Source organism: Pleurodeles waltl, chromosome 9 (assembly GCF_031143425.1).
Source record: "Pleurodeles waltl isolate 20211129_DDA chromosome 9, aPleWal1.hap1.20221129, whole genome shotgun sequence".
In the NCBI taxonomy this organism is placed as follows: domain Eukaryota; kingdom Metazoa; phylum Chordata; class Amphibia; order Caudata; family Salamandridae; genus Pleurodeles; species Pleurodeles waltl.
Genome location: NC_090448.1, coordinates 417,923,953 through 417,950,433, shown reverse-complemented (window position 1 = coordinate 417,950,433; position 26,481 = coordinate 417,923,953). Strand labels below are relative to the sequence as shown.

The following is a 26,481-nucleotide window of genomic DNA, read 5'->3' as shown; positions in this document are numbered from 1 at the left end:
GTTTCTGCAATTGTACAATTATCTCCTGCACTCCTTTTTATTTTGGGGGGTCTTCCCCTTACCAGGTAATACATCGGTTATCTTGCACTTCCCCATATTTTACACAGATCACTTTCATGCTATTCCCTTCCTGCAAAGTAGGAGGAGCAAAGTATTGATCAGGTTGCCCATCCTTGAAGAATACATATGATTAAAAACTAAGTCTCACGTACGACAAATCGTGTGAGGGGCTAATTCAATAATTCAAGCCAAACTCCTGCTCCCAATAGATCCTAATATGTTATCAGTGTTTCATACCACCTGGCTTATTCCAATACCAAATCAGTTCAATTTCCGTTTTGCTCATATGATGTCAGCGGATGATCAATTGCAAAAGTCAAATAGCCTAAGGGCCGCTAGACTCAAATAGCCATAAATACAAGTACCTGGGGTCGCACACACACCTGCAAACACCTGATTACCAAAGTTCCAATGCAAAGCATCCAACAGCGTCCGGAGTTGAAACAAAAGAAGGGTGGGAAGAGGGAGCGCTATATGGCTGATGCAGGTGTCTTCTCTCTTAGGGCAGCTGATGGCAGGTATCAATCTCTGAGGCAAGGCACCCTGGGACAGTTACTCTCACCAGGGCAACAGGCAGGTAATGAGTGCCACAGACGAGAAAAGGCAGAAGTACATACACCCTGGGGCAGTCCGTCCCACCATGGCGAGGATGGTCCCCTATGCAGTTCGCACCCAAATACAAATGCATCCTCATTTGTTTAGTTTGAGATGAAGTCCAACCAGAGACATACTGGTTACTGCAGATGGCAAGAATTACTCACTGCGAATAAAGAATATGAGATCAGCAGCCAATAGCATAATAATTATAAATTGATAGTACAGGATTTAATACAAATAAAATGGCATAGCAAAGGTGATATTTTAATGGACACCTGAGTACAGCTAGGCAAAATGATTACCAGCCATTGCAGCCCTCTCGCTTTAAATGAGGGTGTGGGTGTGGCTAGGAAATGCATCACTGCCACCACGGCTGTCAGGGAGTTGTAGTCTTTCAGTGTCCCACCCTCCTAACCTACATGTGTGTAAATGCATTGCTTCTGTTCTTAGGCAGGATGGCGCAAAATCTGGATATGGTTTGTGGGACTTATCACCCATTCCAGCTCCCAGAAACCTGCTACCAACTTTCCAGCTTTCTCGAGGTTTTTGTTTACTTATTCAAGCGGCTTGAATCTATTGTGGTGTTGAATGTGACCGACTAAAATGTTGACAACCCAATTAACCATGTGCTTTTCAAGATCAGATCAGTAAATTGTATTTATACATGTTACTTCTTGTACAAGTAGCAATTAGAAAACAATCTCATGAATGTGATTAATCAATTAGCCTAATGACCTCTGTCAGTGATCATCCCCCTATAACTGAAATTCTCCTACCAAAAGTAATTGATTTGCGTCATCAATGGGTAAGAGTGCGATTACTTTTGACATGCTATTGTATTGGGCCAGACCACTGCTGAGTGTCTGCTTGTCTGGAAATGACATCCCATTTGCACGTTGATAATGTTTGAGGTTAATGGCATCCATTTTCTTCAATAGTACGAGTGTGAATTGTAAAGGATGCAACTGTGACCTTAAGTACCCGATTCTGCAGACCAATTTCTGATGTTACTAGGATTCTTAGTGTCACTCATTGCAAACTGGGGATTTCACAGAGCTAAGTGACTCTTTTGATCTCCAAGGAAAGCGGAGTGCTCAGAATCACAAAGTGGCTCACAGGATGGATGGATCAGACAATAGTCAAGTCCAAATTGCTCTAATGTGTAGAAGGGTAGGCACATAGAATTATGACAGGATAGCTGAGCAAGTCAGAAACCAGGTAGCATGACACTAATCGCAGGAAAAAGGACCTTATTTCTCAAAACAAAATAGGATTACAGTGAGGATTCTGATTATAGATTGAAATAAGGTTAAGAAGGTTGTATGTGAGATATAGCTTGCTTCCAGGTAATCATAAATAATCAAAACTTCCTTGAACGTGCTTTGAAACATCATATGCAAGTATTCTTTGACAAACCAATCAAACAATCCACTGCTGGCCACAATTAGAAAGGCAGTTCACTACTCAGTGCATCACTCATAAGTCTCTTTACTTCTCATCCTAAAAAGGTTAGAGGCACTGATTTCAAAGAGTGGCTCTGAAAGTATGTTTCAGTATGCGTAGACGTAGAGGGGTGGGGGTCAACAGACCAATCAATAATCAGCCCAAATGAGTCCTCAAGTACGCATCTTACACATTTACATTAATTCACCAACTGTGAAAAAACAAGTGATAATGAAAGAAACTGCTGAGTTCGTGAAAATCTAGACTTCATCTCCTGGATGAAATAAATCCTTCTTTGTCTAACTGGCACTAAAACAGAGATCCTGATAGCAGGAGGGCCAGACAATGACGAGCCTCCTTTGGAATTGCCCAAAAGGCTCTGATTCCCACCGTTCACACACCTCGGAAAGTATGGAATCTGGGGATAACCTTCAATGAAACCTTGGGCCATATTTATACTTTTTGACGCAAAACTGCGCTAACGCAGTTTTGCATCAAAAAAATGAGCGCCGGCTAACGCCATTCTGAAGCGCCATACGGGCGCCATATTTATTCAATGACGTTAGCCGGCGTTAGCCGCCGGCGCTGCCTGGTGTGCGTGAAAAAAAACGACGTACACCAGGCAGCGCCGGCGTAGGGGGATATGGAGCTTGGGCGCCAAAAAATGGGGCAAGTCAGGCTGAGGCAAATTTTTCGCCTCAACCCAATTTGCGCCATTTCTTTCGACTCCCAACCCCCATAGAAAGGACTCCTGTCTTAGCAAAGACAGGAGTCATGCCCCCTTGCCCAATGGCCATGCCCCCTGGGCATGGTCATTGGGCATAGTGGCATGTAGGGGGGCACAAATCAGGCCCCCCTATGCCACAAAAAAATAAAAATAAAAACACTTACCTGAACTTACCTTAATGTCCCTGGGATGGGTCCCTCCATCCTTAGGCGTCCTCCTAGGGTGGGCAAGGGTGACAGGGGGGGTCCCTGGGGGCATGGGAGGGCACCTCTGGGCTCCTTCCGAGCCCACAGGTCCCTAAACGTCTGCCCTGACCAGGCGCTAAAAAACGGCGCAAAAGCGGCCGTACGTCATTTTTTTTGACCCGCCCACTCCCGGGCGTGAATTTTGCCCGGGAGTGTAAATACGGCGCACATGCCTCGGAGTCACTTTTTTAGACGGGAACGCCTACCTTGCATATCATTAACGCAAAGTAGGTGTCCACGCTAAAAAATGACGCAAACTCCATGGACTTTGGCGCTAGACGCGTCTAACGCCAAAGTATAAATATGGAGTTAGTTTTGCGTTGGAATTGCGTCAAAAAAAACGACGCAATTCCGGCGCAAACAGAGTATAAATATGCCCCCTTCTATTTGATTCATAAGTGTGAATGAATTACACACTGCTTGACTCTCCACGAGAGGGTGTGAGAGGGTAGGGTGTTGCTTGGATGCTTCCTGAAATGTGAATGACTTGTTCTTGTGCTTTTGCTCCTTCCAGCTACTCTGATGCCGGTGGGGTGGCTGTGTGAATGAACTAGCCCAAGGAGTACTCATCTCACTTGGATACTTTATGGACATGCTGTTCCAGCAGGACACTGACCAACCGATCCCAACAATGTCATCCTCATACATGCTAGATTTTGTGAGGATTCTATATAGCAGACGTATAGATTTTACTCCTTTCTGTGGTACTGAATGTCTTGCTGCTGTTGTTTAATTTCCTGAGGCTGACCAGTGCACCCCTCTTCAACCATTGAAGTAATGCAATGCAATAGAGACTTTGCAGTGTGACCTGAAGGACAGTGAGACCCCACATATGACTACTTCGACAGACATGCCCATTTTATGATCTTTAGGATCCTAGAGTACTGAGTCTTCACTAAATAAAGATGACTTGCCCTCCACGCTTGAGATGAGAGAAACAACCTGGTCTGACTGTCAAAAAGTGGTATGCATGGCTAACAGAAGTTAAAGACGGGACATGAACAAAGGTGGGAAGATTCATTCGGGATCCTTCCAGTCCGGTAATATAGCAGCTAAGGTGCACTGAAGCAAAAGCAGCTCCATCTGTTTCACTGCTGGAGCTGAAGAAACACCACTTATGATAATCTGGACAATTCTGGGGCATGGAACCTCAAGTTTTCCCTCATTTTAGCTAGGATTACATGGAACCAGTCCAATGGAATGCAATTGCTTTTTATTCTTTAACACTTCCTTCTATAACAGAGCCCATGCAAAACTCAGATGAACTGTTCCTACCTCCAGAGTCGGACTGGTAAAGCGGGCATTCGGGCATCGGCCGGTGGGCCAGTGCCTGCGACCCATTTCTGGGCCGATTTTTTTGGTGCGATTAGGATGCCCGTTTTGAAGGGTTTTGGGATTAGCTGTGTTGTCTGGCATTGCCGAGGCGGAGACTCTGTGGAGGCTAATTGCCCTCTCTGGACGCCTGCAGCAGGGACAGACGGTCTCCTCCCCATCTCCTGCGGCATTGTCCCTACCTGTCCCTTGCTGGGTCTGCCATATAGTGTGTGGGGGTGGTTTGGTCTGGCAATGGCCACACTTGAGTGCAAATCGATTCATGTGAGGGAAGAGAGGAAGAGCTGCCTCACTGGAGCACAGGTGTGAAGAGAATTATCACCCCTTACCTCTCTGTAGGAGGCCAGCAGTGTCCTACATCTGACATCCCCCCTGCCAAGCTGAACATGAAGGGCATTGTGGTGGAGGGGCGGATGGTCCTGAGCAGCCTCGCTGGAGCCTGGGTGAGGTGGGCCATTTCCCGCCGTCACCTTCCCACAGGACACTGGCTTTGTACTGCCCTGATCCCTGCCTGCCAGGTTCTATACACTTGCACGATGGAGGGAGGGGGATGGGGGTCAGTGTTGTTTGTCCCTGCAAAGCCATGGACATAGTGACTCCCTGGAGGAAGGCAGATGGAGGAAGACAAAGGAGTGATGGGGCAAAGAAAGGGTAGAGGACAAGCTGAAGGGGGAGAGTTAGATAGGAGAGGGGGTGATCTATGGAATAGATGGGAAAGAGGCAGAACTATGGAAAGAGTAAGAGAGGCAAAGAAAGACAGGAAGATTTAATATTAGCAAAAGAAAGTGGTGTGTGGGGATACGGTTCAGCTGTGCTACAGGAGGAGGAAAAAGTTACAGAATAAAGAGAAACTGGAGTGAGTGGAAGAGGGATCGAAAGATAAGAGACAGTGAAAGAGAAGAATGAGAAGTAGAGATAAAGAGTGTGTGAGAGGTAGAGAATTCTGTATGCATAGAAATATAGCTGGGCACCCACCGCAATCTCCTCCCTGTAGCTGGGCATCTTCCTCTCTTTCCTCCCTATAGCTGGGCACCTTCTTCTCTCTCCTCCCTATAACTGAGCACCTTCCTTTCTCTCCTCACTATAGCCGGGCACCATGTGCACTCTCACTATAGCTGGGCACCCTTCGCACTCTCCTCCCTATCACTGGAAACCTTCCTCTCTCTCCTCCCTATAACTGGGCACCCTGCACATTCTCACTATAGCTGGGCACCCTCCACAGTCTCCTCACTATAGCTGAGCACCTTTGTCACTGTATTGCATCTTCATCATGGGCAGTTGCAAAGGCCCACACCTCCCTAGGTCCTCCTCATAAAATTAACTCTTACTCTCTTTTTCTGCACCTTTCACTTGTTATACCAACGGTTCTCTGTGTCTCTCTCTTCCTGTCTCACCACTTGCTACCTTTCTCTCTGCCTCTTTTTCTTCTCTCACCCATCACTTGTTCTAGCATCTCTCACTATCTGATATCATCCATCTTTACTGACCTCTCTTCTTTTTTTGTCTACCTCGTTTTCACGCTTCACCTCATCTCCCTCTATTTACCTCATCTCTCTCCATCTCTCCCTTCTCTTTGTACTTCACCTTTGCTACTTCATCTCTTTCTACCTATGTTTTTGTGCCTCATTTCCTTCTACCTCACCGGTCAACAAACCCTGCTAAAAATCACCCACTCTCTCTGCCTACCTCATCACCTTATGGCTCTCTGCCGCTTTCTCTGCCTCACCTATCTTTCTGTTTCAGATCTCTTCCCTTTGCTCTTCTACCTAAAACCTTCACTTTCCCTCTCTCTTCACTGATATCTAGACTTTATGTACCAACCCCAAATCTCTATTTCAGCCCTTGCTACCACATTTCTTTCCATCACACCTCTTTCTTCCAAATACACCTCTCTGAATCCCATTTGTCTCTACCTCTGTCCCCTAGTCTCTCTAACTCCACACCCTCCCTATACTGTTGCTACCTCAGTCCTTTTCTCAGCACCTGGCAGTCCTTTTCATATTACTGCACTGCCTTCCTCCTCCACCTGCTTTGCCCCTCTCTCTCTCCCTCACCTATTTCATCTATTTCTTTTCCGCACCACTCTATCTATATGTCTCATCTCTACCTTTCTCACCTATCGCTCTCCCGTATCTCACTCTCTACTTCACATTTCATAGAGTAACTCATCTTTCTCCCCACACAATTCCCAACCTCTCAATATCTATCATTTAAACACTCCCTCACCTCACCTCCCCACTTCTTTCTAGCTCTAATCCCCTCTGTGTTGCTTCTCTCACAACCTTGCCCTTTCATCACTATTTCTTTATCTCTAGCCATCTTTTTAAACTATAATTGCTTTTCTCTCTGTCATCCATCTCTTTCTCTCTGGCCTACCTCTAAACACACCTACTGTGCTTCACATCTTTGGTTCTTTCTTTTTATATCCATCTACTTCACCTCTTTGGCTCTTCTTCACACCTTCACTCTTTATCTATCCCAATTCCCACTCTTTTTCTCCACCTGACCTCTGGCTCCACTTCTTTTTATTACAAGTAATCTCCTTTTCTTACGTTCGCCCTTCTCAGTCTACCTTTCTCTCTACCTAATAGCCTACTTTGCCTAAACAATCTTTCTGTGCCTTATTTATCATTCTGCCCCCCCCCCCCAACTCACAGCTGCCTCCATCTTGGATTTCCGTATATTTCTGCCTCATATTTTTACCTGGGTACCGCTGCAGCAACCCTCTTCCTACATTACCTTTCCCTCTATTTCACCCCTTTGTGTTCCCCAACCTCTTACTTACATTTCATTATTCTTAGCTCCATCTATATGTATCTACCTCTCTAACCCACTCCAAAATATTATCTATCACTCTACATCCCTTTTCCTATCTAACCCTTCCTACCTCTCCATATCTTTTTTTTGGCCTCCTTATCATTCTCTTCCTACCTCATCTCACCCATCTATATCATCTCAGTTTTACCTCCCTTCTCCCTCTACATCTCACCGGAACATTCTCATTACTTCTCTGTCCTTTCAATTTTGCTTACTCAAGCCAGGAGGACCACAGGTCACCAAACCCAGAGGACAATCAAATTCACTGGCCTCCCCCCACTCCCGTACCCAGAGGACTGACCAATGCAAGCTGCCCTTAAATCTTGGCTTTGAGCTAGATTTCTATGATTGAGACTGCAAGTATGTATTCAGCTTTTAAAGATACAGTATTTCTTGTCTTGGTCAACGTTGCTACCCCTATAAGCTTAAAATCTACCACACATATTTGCAAAAATGAGCCCCCTGATATTAATCCAGCAGTGTTTTGTGAAACTGCATACTCAAATGTGGGCCACTATTTTTGGGGTGCCCGGGCTGATCTTTTACCCCAATCCGACCCTGCCTATATCCCAAAAGATGCCCTTCTCTTTCTTTTCTCTGCTCCTAGGACCACTACAATGAACTTCCTGTTTTCCCATCATGCAGACTGTTTGTTGCCTTTTGGCATCCTTTTTAGATTTCCTGTGATGCTTTCGTGGGAGTGTGGTGTGAACTAGAGAAAGAGGACTCCACAGAGATATGGCGCCTTTGTGAGGCACGCTTACAATGTGGATTGCTTTTCGGGTGAGAACAAGGGCACCACTTATCCTTGAATTGCTATTAACTTACCTGAACTCTGACGGATATTAACCAGTTCCCTTTTGCTCCATTGTGGAAACTAAAATTGCCCACAAAGTGAATGCTACTGTCTCAGCACATAACTCCCATTCAACATAGCTCCTCATAGTAGGAGGTGGGGCCCTGGTGCTGTCTGGCATTACCACCTCCACAAGCAGATAGCATTCTAGATCAGAATGAACAAAAGTGAGATGACACTTCACCATAAATGTACCGCTTTTATCTACTTTCTCCTGATCATCTTAAAGGAGGGATTTGTGCTGCGTTTTGCATCTCATACTCCTTCTGATCCCATCAAGTATGTTTGTTGGGACAATCTTGCCAATTAATGATAGATATTCTGTAACATAACCCAGAATTAAGAATTGTGGCACTTCAATGAGGTGAAGGGAACATATGCCAGAACATATTCCATTCATCAAAGCCTCTTTCTCCAGAACAAAACAAGGCACGAATTGTCAAAGCCAATAGGTCTAGCCTTTGTGACCTTTGGCTTTGCCAATGCTTGTTGTGTCGTTGACCTATTATTTTTTAGCTACACTGCACATCATCAACAATGCTGTGCAGCTTGGCTAAAGTTTAAAAACAAAACAGGCCTTTCACATGCCTGAGTCATTTGAAAGGCACGTGCACCACACATGCACGTGCTTACAAAATGACAAGGGAGTTTTTTAGGTCTCGTCCAAGACAGTGCATACGCCATCTGTTGCAAGATATAGCTTACAGTAGGGTTATAGCCCAGAAATTGCTTATCTTTGTTGGTTTTATTGTCACTCTCATTTGCTTGCTGCTTATTCATCATCATCTGTAGGCTTTCCTTCCTTCTCTGGTTTTTGTCTCCCCTAGGAACATGGTTCTTCTGGTGCCATTTTTGCTTCCCCGTGCCCCGCCCACTGCCCACACTCCATTGCCTGTTTGCTCCCATTGCCCACACTCCAGTGCCTGTTTGCTTCCCCAACCTTGCCCATCCACCCTCCATTGTCCCATGTGCTTCCCTATACCCCAGTGTACACCCTCTGTTGTCTGTGTGCTTCCAAATCACCGCCTGCCCTCCCTTGTCCAACATTCTATTTACCAACCAATTCGGAAAGTTCATTACAAAAATACTTACTTCATTTTGTAGGCACACACATCCATATTGGGGCGTGCCTGAAAAATGATGCGACAGTTGCCCCAAAACACTCTTTTTTTAAAAACGTTGTTTAACTCATACTGTACAGCACGGCTAAAAATAATTTCCAAAGCTACTAAGCCTAATATGCAAGACCTATTGGCTTTGCCACTGCTTTCTTTTTTAGTTTCCTATCCGAGTAAGTTTGACAACTAAAAATAAAATAAAATGCGCAAAAGCAACTTTTTTTAAGCTGGCAGTGGGGTGCTGAATAGCAAAGCCACAATGTGCCTCGTAACAGATAGCGTATATGCTGTCTATTAGGTATGATCTAAAAAATGCAGGTGGGTCCTCTTGTGGCATACTTGTAGAGTGGGAGAGTGAGGTAGTCAAGTCAGAAGTCTTTCTTTCTCTATAGTTGCTGTATCAGAGATGAACAAGCCCTTTTTTATGGGCGAGCGCAAAGTGCTCTTCCCATGCTGTAATCTCTCTTTGGGCTTCTAACCACGCCCATGACATGTCATTCACTTTCATTGGTTCGTGGGCTTGCCTTTTAAAGTCTGCTTGCTTTAATGTGTGAAAGGCATGCATACATCATGCCTTTTCCGGTGTTTATCCCACCTACACAGCACTGGTAAACTACTGAAACCATTCGAGGTTCAATCTTTTTATCATGGTTTCCGGACTACTTTACCTTTTTATTTTCCATGCATCAAGATTGCGCTGGGGTTTACGTAGCACAATCGCGCTCGGTATTTCCGTTTTCAATTTCAGCGCGATCGTGCTGCATTTTACATAGCGTGATCGCGCTTTGTTTTTTTTCTTGTAATTTGTGTGGCAAGAAAAGTCCGGTTAGGAGTTTACAACGCTAATAGCTCTAACTCGAGCAAATGCGAGACCCGTTGCATTGCAAATGCTTGTTCTCTAAAGCTGCTCTACCGGAGGTGAACATTATCTCAAAGGTTAGACAGCGGGAAGTGGTGATAACTAATGACGCTATGTTCTCTGGAGCTTTTTCATTTGACCCCTCTCCAAATCATTTGTGGTCTAATACTTTTCAGGCAGACACGTGTTTCTTTAAAATATTTTTATATTTTATGCTGATACTTTTCCAATTGTTCTCACTTATAGGGTTGCATTAATTTCTGAGTTCCTTTTTGTTCACAAAACCTTTCACTGCCTGCTCTGGTGGTGTTCCAGTAAAGGAGGTTTGAAGAATAGATGGAAAGAGTTGGTGCATTCACTCGAATCAGCCTTGTAATGTGCTTCACAAAGGATGCCTCTCTTGGAGACTACGCTTTAGACATTGCATAAAGCATTTTTATGTAGTGCTGTTTGTTCTTTAAGGCATTACAAGATAAACTTGTTTTCGTGTTTACAACATTTTCAGTAAGCGTCTTGGGTATCGGGGGAGAGACACTCTTATTGTTTTCAAGCCAACCAGAAATGACCAGCCAGCCTAATGTTCATACTGCAAAAATACTGAAGCACGAATACCAAAAACAAACATATTGTGAATGTAAGTATTTTTAGGAGATTACAGATCTGCTACAATTAATTCTGCATAAATGTACCTTGAAAATATATATTTTCAAAGTTTCTAGATTTGGAGTACACACAGACACGCACTCGAAAAAGACAAGGTAAAATTAGGTAACTTATAACTTGAGCACTTACCATTCACATTGATGGCATCAATCGTGTCATTTCAAATGTTCTCAGTGATGTTATCATTATCACAGATAATGTCATTGTTGGTGATGTAATAGGTAAGGTCATGATCAGTGCATGGCAAGTGAGCAAGCTATAGTTACTTTGGTTAACAATAACTGGTGAATTTCAGAATTGTTTTTAGTTTAAAATGGTATTTTACGTCTCGCCTGCATGCATACACTGTACTGCGAGACAACTTGTTTACAATTCAGTGGGCTTACAACTCATCTACAACATACCATTATTTGTTTTTGTTGTCACTCATCTGCAATCTATTGATTGCTTAGCTCCCGTAGGCTTCCCTTCCTTTCTTGTGTTAGCTCCTCCTCGAAGCATTGAGCAAGTACATGTCCTCTTCCTCATCTTTTTCTTCCTCGTCTTTTTGCAGCGCAATATAATTTGTTTTGTTTTATAAGCATTTTGGTATTATTCCTAGATGTGAAATGTGCTTTCTTACTTTTGACACAGGCATACAACTTCTTGTTTACCTTGCTTCACCCATCTGCTCTCTCTATTAACAATGTAATTACTTACGCCCACAACTGTACTACTCTCTGGCCCTCTACTCTATGCTACTCCACTATATGCCACTCCAATTCACTCTACACCACTCCACTCTGTCACTCCACCCTATGCCACATCACTTTACGCCACTCCACGTCAATCCACTCCACTCCACACCACTGTACTCTACGCCACTGCACGCCACTCAATGCCAATACATACAGTGTCATAGAGTAGATTGGCTTAGAGTAGACTGATGTGGAGTGCAGTAGAGTGATGTCAAGTGGAGTGGCATAGTGTGTGGTACAGTGGAGTGGCACAGAGTGGAGTGAAGTGGCATGGAGTAGAGTGGCATAGGGTAGGGTGGCACAGAGTGGAGAGGCATAGAGTGGAATGACACTTTAGTTGAGTAGCGTAAAGTGGAGTGACATGGAGTAGTGTAGAATGGCGTAGAGTAGATTGGAGCGGCATAGACTACAGTGGCATAGAGCGTGGGTTTTAATTAATACAACCTGTTTAGCAAGTTCAGAACACTCTGTATGGAGGTCTGCGAGTTATAGTAAGTTTTAGCCAGCGTGAAAAATGCTAACTTTAAGTTATAATTACAAAGTTAAATCTATAACTTTTGAATGTCTAATACCTAATGTTTGTGTAATTTAAGTTGGTTTTCTTTAGAAATAATACCTTTGTATTTGTTTGTGTTTTTTTCATTGAATTTCATTTTCTTGTTTTTACAAATCGTAGAGTGGAGTGTTGTCGAATGGAGTGTCATCAAGTAGAGTGTCGTAGACTGGCATAGAGTAGAGTGTTGTAGAGTGGAGTAGAGTGTTGTTGAGTGGAGTGTTGTAGAGTACAGTGGGAGAGAGAGTCATAGAGTGTAGTGTTGTAGAATGTAGTGTCATACGGGTCATATGCACAAAATTCTGTTTTTACATTTCCTAAATAGAGAATCCTAAGAAATCGCTATTTAGGAAATGCAAATTGGAATGTACAAAAATAGAGATTTTCTAATAGCGATTCCTGTGGAGTAGGAATAACTATTAAGAAATCACTATTTAGGAAACACTATGGAGTAGGAAGCGCTATTAGGACATCGCTATTTAGGAAACGCTAAAACATTAGTTCCTAGGGGCTTAAATTTGGAAATGCAAAACCAAGAGTGCCTATGAGCCTAAGGCCCCCCCTTGATGCACCCCAAAAAAGTGGTGCACATGTAAAGTGCACAAATGCCCTAAGTGCAAGTGCGCGCTCTAGTGCACTTTAAAAAACAACATTTTTGGGTGTTTTTATTAAATTGCACTTGGTTAGCATCAGTTTGGATCCAATGGTAATAGCATTTCCTAAATGGCCATTTTACATTTAGGAAATGCTTTGTACATGTGCTTATGAAATCACAGATAGGAATTTGTGATTTCCTATTTAGGGACTGGGTAGAAATCACATTTTGCAACCTTGTTAAGCCTTTGTACATGAGGAAAGGCAGTATTGCATTTCTTAACGGATCGAAACTGCGATTCGGTATGTTAAGAAATGCAATTTCCTTTTGTTCATCTGGCTCATAGAGTATAGTGTCATAGAGTGGAATGTCATAGAGTGGCATAGATTGTCGTGTCATAGATGTCGTAGAGTGGGATGGCATAGATGGAGTAGAGTGTTGTAGAGTGGAGTGTCAGAGTGTCATGGTGTACAGTGCTGTGGGGAACAGTGTTGTGGTGAACAATGTCTTGGAGTAGAGTGTCGTGGGGTAGAGTGTCATTGTAGAGTGGAGTGCTGTAGAGTGTAGTGACATAGGGGAGGGTGGTGTGTCGCAGAGTGGAGTGAAGTGACATGCCGTATGGTGGAGTGGATTGTCACAGACTGGAGTGGCACGTCGTAGAGTGTCTTAGAGTAGATGGTGATGTGGCATAGAGTGGAGTGGCTTGTTGTAGAGTGGCGTGAAGTAGATTGGACTGAAGTGTCATATAGTGGAGTGGAATCTTGTGGAATGGAGTGGCATATCGTAAAGTGGAATGGAGTGGCATGCTGTCGATTGGAGTAGATTGGCATAGAGATGAGGGGCATAGAGTGGAGTACAGTGCTGTAGAGTGGAGTGGCATGTCGTAAAGTGAAGTGGCATTTCAAAGAGTGGCATGTCATACAGTGTACTAGAGTCAAGGGGGTAGAGTGCAGTGTCATGCCATAGAGTGGAGTGACCTGTTGTGTAGTGGAGTGGTGTGATTTGGAATGTCATAGTGTGAAGTAGCGTGTCGTACAGTGGAGTGGCGGGTCATACAGTAGAGTGGAGTGGTGTGGTATGGTGTAGAGTGGAGTGATGTGTCAGATTGGCATATCATAGAGTGTCGTAGAGTGGAGTGGCGTGTTGTAAAGTATAGTGCACTGGTGTAGAGTGGAGTGGCATGCCGTAGAGTAGGGTGTATAGAGTGGCATGTCGTACAGTGGTTTACAGTGGAGTGGCATAGAGTGGAGAGGTCTGTCATAGAGTGGAGTGGTGTCTTGTAGAATGGAGTGGAGTGGTATCTTGTAGAGTGTCGTAGACTGGAGTAGAGTGACATACATTGGAGGCACATAGAGTGGATGGAGTAGAGTCTTGCAGAGTGGACTGGCATAGAGTGGAGTTGTGTGGTAGAGTGGAGTGGACTGGCATAGAGTGGCGTGTCGAAGATTGTCTTAAAGTGGAGGGGCTTAGAGTGGAGTGGTGTGTCAAAGGGTGGAGTGACATGTGGTGAAGTTGTGTTTTTTGTATAGTGAAGAAGTGTGTCGTAGAGTGGAGTGTTCTGGAGTGTCATTCGAGTGAAGTAGCTTGCTGTCAAGTGTTCTTTGTAATATTTATTTATTTTCATTTCCATAGGTACAGAAATTCTACCTGGATAGTTTCGAGAAAGTACAACGTTACTCCGTAACTTTAAAAAAAAACATATAAACGAATAAAAAAATACTTTTGCCTGACCATAGACACTTTTCTGAAGTGCCATCTTTGCTTATATACATTATAAAAACACTAAGAAACAATATATCTCCTTCAATCTCTGAGCAAACACATAGGCCCTCATTACAACACTGGCGGTATTGACCGCCTACTGCCACGGTGACGGTGTGTGCGCATATAGGTGTGTAAATGTGTGGGGGGGGCAGGAGAGGGAGGAGAGGGTGGGGGAGGACTCTGGGGAGGGGGCGGAGGGAGGCGGGGGAGAACCCTATCAGTGCCAGGGAAGGAATTCCCTGGCACTGATAGTGCCTACCGCCATGGTTTTCGTGGCCGTACGCTTTCCATGAAAACCATGGCAGTAGGCGGGGTCATAATCCCGATGGTGGGATTGTGACGGCCGCCTGGCTGAAGACCGAAGTCTCCAGCCCAGCGGCCGTTACCACCCTTGTGGACGGAGTGGTACATAGGCGGTTTGGCTTTAGCCAAACCGCCAATGTCATAATTTGGGAAAAGGTACCGCCAGCTTGTTGGCAGTACCTTTCTCCAAATTACCGCCGACCGCCAGGGTCGCAATGAGTGACATAGTGTAGTCAAAACAATATTGATGCCTTTTTAGTCTGTAAAGGCTATCATCAGCCAATAATATTGTGTTTTGTCATCAACTTGTGCTGCAATATACCATGGCCCAATATGGCACTAAGTTTTTGTTCCTTATATCTTTAAAACTACTGAACCAATTCGGATGAAATAGCAAAAAGAACCCTTTCAACCCCAAAACCTGTATTCCTGAGAAATTTCATCTAAATTTGTTGGGCCATTTTCTCACTAGTTCTGAAATGTGTTTTTGGACTCACCTTTTTTCTTTGCACCCCCTTAGTTAATCATCACAAAAACGTGCATCATCAGCCAATGTGGAATAAGGACTAGGTCTGCAAAGTTTTGTGGAGATTCATCAAACGGTGACAAAGTTATTCACAAGCAAAAATCTGAGGGATTCCCATCTCTGAGCTACAGCCATTCTGTAATATATATATATATATATATATATATATATATATATATTTATTCACTGGCGGTCGCCAGATTAGGACCTTTATTTTGCTAATAAATCTGTTCAGTAGTTTTGGAGGTATTCAAGAAAGTAAATGTAAGTATATCTAGAGATGTGGAGGGTCCACGAATCCAACAGATCTCAAAAAGAGATCTGATTGGCTGCCACCGCCTCAACCAGGAAGGTGTGGTAGCCATCTTGGGGCTCGCACTCAGCCAAGTTCTAAGAAAAAACATAAAAAAGACAATGGAGCAGGGTAGGAATACTCTGGGGGTGATTCTGACTGCAGATTGCAGACACTGAAATACTTTGCGGGGCCCTCTTACGGGGGCCCCTGCAGTGCCCATGCCATTGGCCATTGGCATGGGCACTGCAGGGGCCCCCAGGGGCCCTGCGGCACCCCCTACCGCCATCCTGTTCCTGGCGGGAGACCCGCCAGGAACAGGATGGCGGTAGGGGGTGTCAGAATCCCCATGGCGGCGGAGCGCGCTCCGCCGCCATGGAGGATTCTCCCGAGCAGCGGAAAGTCGGCGGGAGACCGCCGACTTTCCGTTTCTGACCGCGGCTGAACCGCTGCGGTCAGAATGCTCGAGGGAGCACCGCCAGCCTGTTGGCGGTGCTCCCGTGGTCGGTGACCCTGGCGGTCACCGGCCGCCAGAGTCAGAATGACCCCCTCTGACCCCTAGGCCTGGTGGTAGGGTCCCACAGAGACCCCATTGGTGCCAAAAACATATTTATTTTTAAATTAAAAATAAAATAAAAGAGAAAACAAGTGTAGTTGCTAGGGCTTGTTTTTATGAGACCCCACTGGGTGGGCCAGGTCCCCACCAATGCCAGTATTGGCCCAGGGAGCCCCATACCTAGGGGCCTGGCTGATATTTTAAAGGTAAAGGGGGCTGCACGCCCCTCCCTCTCAGGCCTGTTTTGGCCCAGGGACCCCAATCCCCCAGGGCACATCCATAAAAAACAAAGGGGGTGGAGGGCCGTGCACCACCCTCCAAGCCCAATTTTGGCCCGGGGACCCCATCCCCAGGGCCCCGCCTTAGCAAAAATAGGAAATGGGGGCACAAGCCCCCCTCCTCAGGCTTCATTCAGCCTCGGGGACCCCATCAACGGGGCATAACCATGCATTAAATGGTGGGGGGTTGACTGTGCAGCTCCCCTCCTGGAGCCACTAATGGCCCAGGGACCCCCTCCACAACGGCTGGCTCCTGCTATGTTTCTGGGTGCCTAACCCAGGACATAGCGGTTTCCCTGCTCTTACTGTTGCAGGCAGGGAAACCTGTGTTTGCTCTGGCTCGGTGGGCCCAATTTCAAAGTTCCTGTCAAGCAAGAGCAAACACTAAGGGGGTCGTTAGGAGTTTGGTGGACAGAAACATCCATCCACCAAACTCCCGACTAGGAGACTGCTGCAGTGCTGGCGGTCTCCCCACTGGCTCCATTACAACTTTCCCACCACGCTGACCAGCAGAAACCAAGGTGTCCGCCGGTCAGCCCAGTGTGAAATGTGTGGCAGCATTGTTTTCGGCTCATAACACAGGGTGCACCAGCATCTTTGAAATGCTCATTGTCTGCATAGTGCATTTCAAGGGTGCTCGGCAGGGGGACCCTGCCCCCTGCACTTGTTCTGCGCCAGTCTTTGCATGGTGGTGAGAACAAGGTTTTAACCAGCAGGGCGGCTCTCAGATCAGCGCCGCCCTGGCTGATTACAACCAGGACCGCTGTAAGCCCGTCGGAGTCTTGGATCCTGGCGCGGACAGTGGTAGGTTGCCGGGTCTGCCCACCAACCCTCTAATGTGGTCAGACCGCCATAGCCGCGGCGGTCCAACCACCACTGCGAGTCTGGTGGTCTTGTGACCGCCAGACTCGTAATCGATCCTTAAGTCTGCTCCAGTGGGTGAGAGCATGAAAAATGCTACCCCCTGCTGGGAGCAGACTTTTCATCTGTTTCCCTGCTCACACTGAAGGGAGCAAGGAAACAGATGAAAATATTGCTCCCGCCAACATGGTGCAGCATTTTAAGCTCCTCCCTGTGGCCGGGAGCAAGGCCAGTTCCATTTGGAGGAGGGGAGCTAGTTAGGACAATGGGGGTCTTGGGGCTCCCTCCGCAAATCCCAACAACAATATTGTGTGTGCCATGTGTGAGCTCCAGGGCACCAACCCTTTATTGGCCATGCCCCGGGTTATGGGGTCCCTAGGGCCGAATTGGCCCTGAAAGGGGGCTACATTCCCCCTCCCTCTTTATAATATGGCTGGGCCCCAGGACATAGGGTCCCTAGGGCCAGAAATTGGCTTGGGGAGGGGGATGCGTGTTGCACTCCTCATTTACAATATGGACGGGTCCCAGAGATGAGGGTCCCTGGGCCTGAAATGGGCCCAGGGAGGGGGCTGCATGCCCCCTCCTCCATAAATACAGTGATGGGCCCCGGGTGATTTGTCCCTGGGGCTGTATAGTTCCAACAAGGAGGGCCACGTACCCTCCCCTAAAAGAATAACTTGCACTCTAGTCATCCGCTGCTAATTACCCCACTTATTAAGTCATATTAAGTCAGTCATTACATCTTCTATGATGTCACTGATAATTTCACTGTAACATTTACAATACAATTACTGATGAGAAACGTGTGCATGACTAGGGTGCAAATTAGTTACCTGAGGGCACGAGTTATAGTTTCTTGAGATAAGTATAACTATATACACACAAATTAGGAAATATAGAAACATATACTTACTTACATATACATTGAAAATATTTTTGTTGACGATATTCTTGCAATGATATTTATGTAGCATGACACTTTCGTATCTAATATTCTGACATTATTTGACATTTCTGCCTCAACCGTAATAACCTAAAAAATTGTGCACACATTTTACAGGTTATGTTAGCTACTTATGCTATGATTTGTGCTGGGGTGCATATCATTCCGGGGAACAAAGCTGGGATCAGAACTGGCTGCCGAGGAAATATTTCTGAACACTACCACTGGAGAGGAAATTATCAGTGTGGAAATATCCAGGGGCTATTCCTGTCTCAAGCAAAGCGTAAACATATGCTTGCTTTCATTACAATCTCCTCAATTATAAACAGACATTTGTTGAGTTTTTGTTGTATTCTGTGCCATCGCTGAGACAGTGATTGTATTTAATTGTTAGTTGTCCATTGCTACTGATATGCAGTTCTTCTCATATTAAAATCTCTGATTTGATGCACGCTTAAAGCAGGAGTAAAAATTGTATATGCGAAAGGAAGCAGCGATGCAGATCACATATTACTAACCAAAATGATACAGAAATCCATGAATACCTTCACTTACAGTAAAACAGCTGTTCATCAGAAGATACCACATCGGATATCATGTCAGTTATTCAATGGTATGTTCCCCCTAAAATCTAATTTCTTAATCATATCCAAATATTTATGCTTAGATAGAAAGAGCGTTCAAATATACGAATAACCAAACACAGAACCGCTGAATGCTCCTTTGCAGTGCTCTGTCTAATTGCGTTTTCTAAACAAAAGGGTTTTCCAAATTCCTTGGCTCTATGTTTTTGCCCTGTATGGACCTAGTTGAAATGCGGGATGTGACTCCCCAGAGGTGGTTGCCTAGCAACCAGTTGCTGCTTCATGATAGCCAAGGCTGATGCAAAAAGCGAAAAGAGGGGAGGGGGAATCCCTGGCATCATTACATGCATGCATGAACAAAAATAGACCATTTTTAAATATACATTGCGAGTACATATTATGAACGTCAACTTTGATTCTGACGCCGAATCCTTTTACTGCAACCTGAAGGAGCTACAAAAAGGAAACACGAAATAAAAGTAGGGGATTCCCATGACAGTTTAAGATTGAGGGACACCCTAATCAACACAGCCCACCTACCATAAACAACATGTTTGCGACGCACAGGCACTTTTATAAAAGCCATTATTGTTTTAATGTCGTGAATTTAAGTTAGCATCTAATGTTCAGCGATGCATTCTGTACCTCTTTCTCTCATGCTATGATCACCGAATGGCTAATAATGCCTGCCAGTGTTCTCGAAATGTCTAGAAAATGCAAAATCGAGTGATACAATGACTGTGCTTGCTTCACTTTTAATATCTAGGCCTGCGCACTTTAAGGTTTATTAATCTCTCACTCCATTAACATGCACTGATGCATGTGTCAGTTAGAAAATGGTACCATTAGCTTGCCTCCACCCCCGCCTTGCATTGCACCTTCTCACCTCTGATCTAAAGAATCATGAAATCTGCAGCAAGAATGGAATGGAAAGTAAGGGGAACTCCAATAGAAAAGATTAGTTTCTGCAGTTTGTACTCATTTCCCTTGTATAGAGAAACAAACTGGGGGCTCATAAGGTCTAAGGGTGATACAGAGGCCACCCATACAATGTCGTTGGGGATGAAGGGGCACATGATGTAATTTCTGCTTCCTTTGATATTTTAAGAAATCAGACCTCATTTAGTTATATAACGTTTTTCTAATATATATATATATATGCATGCAATATATGTGCATGCCTGTGATGCAGCTCATACAATGGTGTAAACATGAATACAATATTGAGGACAAGGATGGGCTAAGGAATGCATTGTAGGAATAAATTACATTTTAAGACTGTGGACAACGAACGAAAACTGAGGATAGGCAGATGAATTTGTGGTTATAGGCAGGCACTTGTTATAGAAGGAAATTTAGTAGAAACAAGCATAAGCAAAGGCAGAGGGCCTTGCCTTGTCAAGCTTGTATTTTTTTGATTCATTTTTTGAAAATATATGCCATAGGCATTAAAAGGTTAAGAGTAATAAAAAGTAAACATATTGCGGTGTAAAAGTGGCGTGCCTGTGGTCTAAAAAAATAAAAAGTAATAAAAAGAACCACTGAAAAGCAAAAAAGTGACATTAAATGAAAGCAGTAATGAAAAAGAGATTGAGGAACCAGCTTTTGCACTGAAGAGAACTGCTTTTCAGGTGGATGTGTGCAAGCAAAATGCTGTGACTCATAGTGAAGAGAGCCGACGGTTCAGGTGGGTTGACCCATTGCCCCTGTTGTGTGCTGGGTTAAAAATGCAGTAGAACACAGAGGAAGGCGGAGTAATGTTTTCATTAGGTAGCTAAAATTTCATCCCAGGCCATCAGTGGTGCCAGACGTCTGGATATGCGTACCTTATTTTTTATAAGTACTCTTCTTCCATTTTTAGCAGTTTACAAAAACAACAGGTGTGGTGATATAGTTGCTCATGGTGGGTATGAGAGTGTAATAGGAATCTAGAATGCAAGTTGTGGTCGAATGTGGATTGAAAGATGCAAGGCAATTGGCAGACAGTGGCCCTTTGTTAATGCTATTTTCTTGGTGCCTTCTTACTGTTTATCCTGAAGGAAGACTAAGGGGCATATTTATACTTTTGGTGCAAAACTGCACTAACGCAGTTTTGCATCAAAAAGTTTTGACCGGCTTGCACCATTTTTGAGCGCCAGCCGGGCACCATATTTATGGAATGGTGCAAGCTGGTGCAAAGGGTAGGCTAGCGTAAAAAAAAAAATTACGTTAGACTGGTGGGGTGGCGGTATGGGAGAAGGGGGTTTTGCACCAAAAAATGACATTAGGCTGATTAGAGTAAAGAAAATGACTCTAACCAGCCTACTGTCATTTTCTGACGCAAAATCATCCATACCACATGACTCCTGTCTTAGAAAAGACAGGAGTCATGCCAATCACCCCCAATGGCCAGCGCAGGGGACCAGGGTCCCCTGCCATGGCCATTGCACCCAGTGCCATGTAGGGAGGCCCATTTCAGGGTCCCCAATGGCACTTTAAAAAATAAACTGAAATACTTACCTGTACCTACCTATACTTACCTGGGATGGGGTCCCCCATCCTCTGCTGTCCCTCTGGTGTGGGTGGGGGTGTCCCTGGGGCACGGGGAGGGCATCAGTGGGCTTATTCCATGGTGTTCCACCATGGAAATAGGCCCACAGGTCCCCTAACGCCTGACCTGACCCATGTGTTAAATAATGGTGCAAAGCAAGCTTTGCACCCTTATTTGACCCCTCCTCCCCCCTTGCGTGATTTTAGCACAGGAATAAATATGGTGCTAAGGCCATAGAGTCATTTTTTGCACGGGAACGCCTTCCTTGCATCTCATTGATGCAAGATAGGTTTCCACGTCCAAAAACTGACTTTGACTCCATAACTTTGGCGCTAGATGGGTCTAGAGCCAAAGTCTAAATATGGAGTTAGTTTTGCACCGAATTTGCGACAAAAAAATGAAGCAAATTCAGCGCAAAACAAGTATAAATATGCCCCTAAATGTGATTCTCATACATCAGCGTCGACCTCCTGTATACTGATGCATCAACTACAATGGCATTAAGGAAGTGATGTGGGAAGGAAGACTATATGGTTACGCAACCTCAAGCTTTTGTATGTGTAAACATGAAAGCATTTACATAGCGCTTAACACAAAAATAGGCAACTAAGCACTACCTTGACCACAAGGCAAAGCCATTCACAAAAAGAAACATTTCCAATGTGAAATAGTTGGCACGGTTTCCTCAGTTCCTTGGGAAGCGCGCCCCGGCCTATTTATTACAGACCCACCTCATCTCTCTACTTTATGCCTGCCCTTGACAGACTATGCACGTCTCTGGCCAGTGTCAGATTGCCCATTTATTCCTATGAACATTTTGATGGGATACGGTTGTCTTTAGAGGCTGTTTTTTCAAAGCAGCAGTGCTTAATTTAGCCGGTGGTTACCGGTGCGGGGCAACGGCACTTAGTTTTGAGGGCCGGCGCTTATTTTAATGCATCACGCATTTGCTGCGAGCAAGGGACACATAGGGGAAAGACGAAAAGGCGTCACAAAGGGAGAAAGCGGAAAGCTGCTAGAATGAGCTGAAAGAGCAGGGAGAGGCTGTAAATGAATTAAAGAGGCCCGAGATGGCTTCAGGATTAGGTTTCCTCAGCATTCTGTGCTCGCACATTTAATTGCAGCAGCCGCGTGTTTCAGAGGAGTGCTTTGGGCACCGGCACGCTTTTATTTACAAATTAAACACTGGAAGGCATGGGATTGTTGCAGGCACCTCTGCTACTTCCTCCACCACTCCAGGTTAATTGGGCAGGCACACTGGGTGTTTTGGGAAAGCTAGTGGAAAGGGAGAGGGAAAAGACAAAACAAGCGAGAGGAGGGAGAGAGGGGGCTATCTTGAAAATGCTTGCCAGGGCTGCTTTTAAGTCCCAGACCACCTCTTTCTCCGGTTTTACACTTGCTTTATCATTACTATTGCCTTCGAAGTCTGTCATATTTCATTTTTGTGATCCTCCCTCAGTCGGAGGGTGTTGCTCCCATTTACTCCTGCCCCATCTTCGCTGACATCTTACCCTGGGGGCCCTCAATGTACAGGAAATTGTATCCCTCGCTTCACCTGGATCCCATTTCTATCCTTCTTCTCCCAGTCTTCCTTTCTCGTGGTTATCTGTCTCCCTAACTCCTCTCCCACAGCTTCCCAAAGGTCCTCTACTTTCTCTTCACTAACACTCTTGTCCCTACATCTTCTCTTCATATGGTAGTGATTCCCCTTTTTCTATCTATGCCTCTTTCCTTCTCTGAAATCGCGTTTCTTACATTCCCCGTAATCCCTAACTTTGTCAACCGTTCTTCTTTATCTCCTTCTCACTACATCGTCTGTCTCCATCTCCCGTTTCGGAGTGCTCCCGGTGTTGCTTTCTTACCAGTTCCCATGAATTCTCATTTCAAATTCTCTTTCCCTAATTCTGCCCCTTCTCTGCCGCCGTGTCTTTCTTTCATGCTATTTTTGTCCCTTTCAAGTCTCCCTTCCAATTCCACTTTTATTGCTGCTCAAAACAAAAGGTTCATCTTCCTCTGGGGTCCTGAGTAGTTGACGTTTTTTGCATTCAACACCCGCTTCTCGCGGATCCTCGTCTTTCCTACCTGAGCGAGTCCCAAACCCCAGGCCAATTATAAATCTTTTTTTTCTAGTACAGCTCGGAGGAGCACGAAGGAGGTGGGCGCACAGGTGGCCGCGTCCACAAACAGAGCGGCCAAGAGCCACTTTCCTCTCCTCGACGGCAACCTGCGGGAGATAGCGGGGCGGAAGACTGAGCGATACGGGTAATAAGGGGAGGGAGGGAGAGGAGTGGGAGGGCGAGAAGACGTGGTATCAGAGGGGGAGGTAGTAAAGGAGAGTAGCAGCTACGGCGCACGCCTGGCCGCGGAAGGAGATAAATCTGCCGGACGCACGAATGCAGCGGGCCTGAGGCGCCTGGGGCTGCCGAGCCGCCACCTCGCCCGCGGACCCAGGGGAGGGCCACCGCCCTCCGGGACCTCTGACGCGCGCTCGGTGAGGAGGAAGGGGCTCGGTCCACTTTCCTTCTACGACTCGGAGGCGCACACAGCGCGATATCGCAGTCGCGGAGGGAGGAGGCTACCTGAGAGGCCAACACGCCCGCCGAGCCAGCAGCAGAGTCCGTATTTGAGGCGGGGCGGACTGGACACTTCCCTGACAGGCCACCTAGCACGCCCCAAAGAAGCGCGGGAAATGGGCACGTTGCTCTCCTGGGACCAAGCGTTCATAAAGAGCGGGGCTTCCGGGCTCGGAGGTGATTGGAGATTGGATCGGTGACTCCCGGACCCGAGGGGGCAAGCAGGTGTCTTCCAGGGTCGGAGGGAACCGCGCAGAGGAGAGGGGCCCCTGGCTCTGAAGAGACTGAGCAGCAGGGAAACCGGAGAAAGGCATCTAAGTGGGCATGCAATGACGGGGAATTGGGGAACTGGGTCTCACGTGCACTGATTGCCTCAAACAGGTGCAACGAAGAGAGAAACGGCGCCTCGGTGGGCTGATGGGACGAAGCAAGGGCTTAGAAGCAGGGCAATTTTGCCTCTAACTTTCGAGTCAGTAATGGGCAAGGATACAGAGATTACGGGTAACTCATAAATACGCATGAAAATGTGATGTTTAAGGCATAGGGAAGCAGTGCCGTGTCAGACATCCCAGGAAAGCCAATCAGGTGATTGACACGAAATACATGTAGGTATAGTAAGCGAAATTCAGGTCTTTGGATGCTTCGTAAGGGGTAGGTGAGAGGCAATGGCCACTTTCACGAGGCCACAATCATGAGGGAAAAACCCCAGCTGCTATTACCTCTTTGGGATGAGGCGGAGAAGACCTCGGACACCGCACATCAAAAGTAAATGCAGTGCCAGGGACTTAAGGGTGATGGAGAGAGACACCTGAAAAGGGCCTTGCTGGTGAACACCCAGAGTCCAGTGTCCTGAACACAGTATCTCGCTTTATTAGATAGACTCTGTGCGGGGCATAATCCCAAAACTTCTACCTGGTGTCATTTCTGACGTTTAATGCATCGTCTTTCACAGCCCTACTCCGGATCCGCTAATCCTGGAAAGCAGTTGCATCCAACAGGCCGAAACTGTACTCTGGTTAACAATAGACAACATAATGTGGGCTACAGAGTGAAGAGACTCCAACATGAGGCTTGAGTAGTCTGGGAGAAGAAGAAGGGATCACATCTTTTAAATTGAGGTCTGATGGGATTATTTACAGCCACCTCCCGATGCAGTGCGTGGTGAGTATGCTCCTCTGTCCACCACTCATTATTACCATCAATTTTAGCAGCCATCCATCACTTTTACAGGGACTGAAGATGCAGTAGAGATTGCTGGCAGGAGACAAGCATTAGAAACCCTAACCATTCATCAGAGAAAAATAATTTAAAACAAAAAATAATTTAAACCAACATGAATGGAAACCTTGCTTTATAATCGTCTTGTTCAGCAATTTGAGATACGTTTGTTTATTGAACTGGTGTGGTGTCTCATTGCTGACCCTAGTTTTAAATTACATTCACAGTTTTTGGTAACACGTAAATACATACACAGTCTTGATGAACAGTAATTTCAAGCAACACCAGATAAATGCTGTTGAAAACAACTTTGCAAAAATGATCAATGTATCTGCACGAGACAAACGTAAGGTGAAGGCAGTTTAGAAGGTGTCAGCTCTTTCTTCAAGAGCATACACTGTGATAATTGAGGAGTATCGGGGATTGCAGTAGTTGTCACTTTGGCACAGATATCTCAACACATCTGATGAAATGCTTAGTGCCTGTAAGCCTAGAGAACTTTGTCAGTCCACTCTTGCTCCCAGTAAAGGAGATGGGAGAAGATGAGCTAACCAGGATAAAGCAGGGTAGTGCATGTACAATCTTCAATATGTTCACTCCACACGAGTTCTTCATAGGCCCCTTATTTAGAGCATTGCAGTTGTCCCATTCATCGCTTAGTTAAAATAAGGTATCTCCTGAAGGAATTATCATAAATAATGGTCCAATCCAACATTAAATCCAGGAATTTTCGAAGTAAGAGACGAGTGGTCTGGACCAACAGTATTTTTTAGTGGATACAACATTTCTAGTTTTGGGGTTCTGTATGTCTTTCAGGCTGGTAAGAAATTGTCTAAGCGGCAAGGCACGTCAGCAAACAAATAATTGTTTAACTGAAAAAACCCATGGATTTCAAGAGTTACAACCAGTAGCCATTTTGAAGAGCATTTTGGAAGAGCTTAGAACTGTTTAGGGGATATCGATTTAGGACCACACTGAAATATTTTAAATAGTACACATCTACCTAATAACAGTCTCAATAAGATTATTTTTACTTTAGGATCTGTGTCTAAAAATGTATGACATTTGAGAAAAGTTATAGGAGATATGTTTTGGGGCAAATTTATGCCTGCCCCTAGTCCTGTGCGTGCCCTTTTTTGTGATAAATTCGAGGTAATCTGATAATGAACAAAAAAAAACCAAATATATATTTTGATTCCACTGAGCCTGTGAAACAATTTTCTCTATTGTGATCCCATGAAGTAGCAGTAGGACAGATATTTCAGGTGTGTCGTGAGGGAAGTGTAAGGTGGCTTACTACTTTCTCAGCGTGGTGTACTCGTAGAAGTAAGTTATTTTTTTCCCCACTGTGCATGAAACTGCATGTGTGACTATTTTGCCATGAAGGTAAAATGGCCCGATCGAGAAGTATTGTACTTTATTATTGAAAGTTTATTAACTGAAATGCCTAT

General features: G+C 45.2%; 1 long non-coding RNA gene across 1 annotated transcript in view; it reads left to right on the top strand.

Moving 5' to 3' along the window:
- The first annotated feature begins 23,549 nt into the window (after positions 1-23,549).
- Positions 23,550-26,481, top strand: part of LOC138259454 (uncharacterized) — a 203,286-nt gene continuing 200,354 nt past the window's right edge. The window contains exon 1 of the long non-coding RNA XR_011198735.1: positions 23,550-24,973. This is a non-coding gene — a long non-coding RNA (uncharacterized lncRNA). The remainder of the gene's footprint in view (positions 24,974-26,481) is intronic.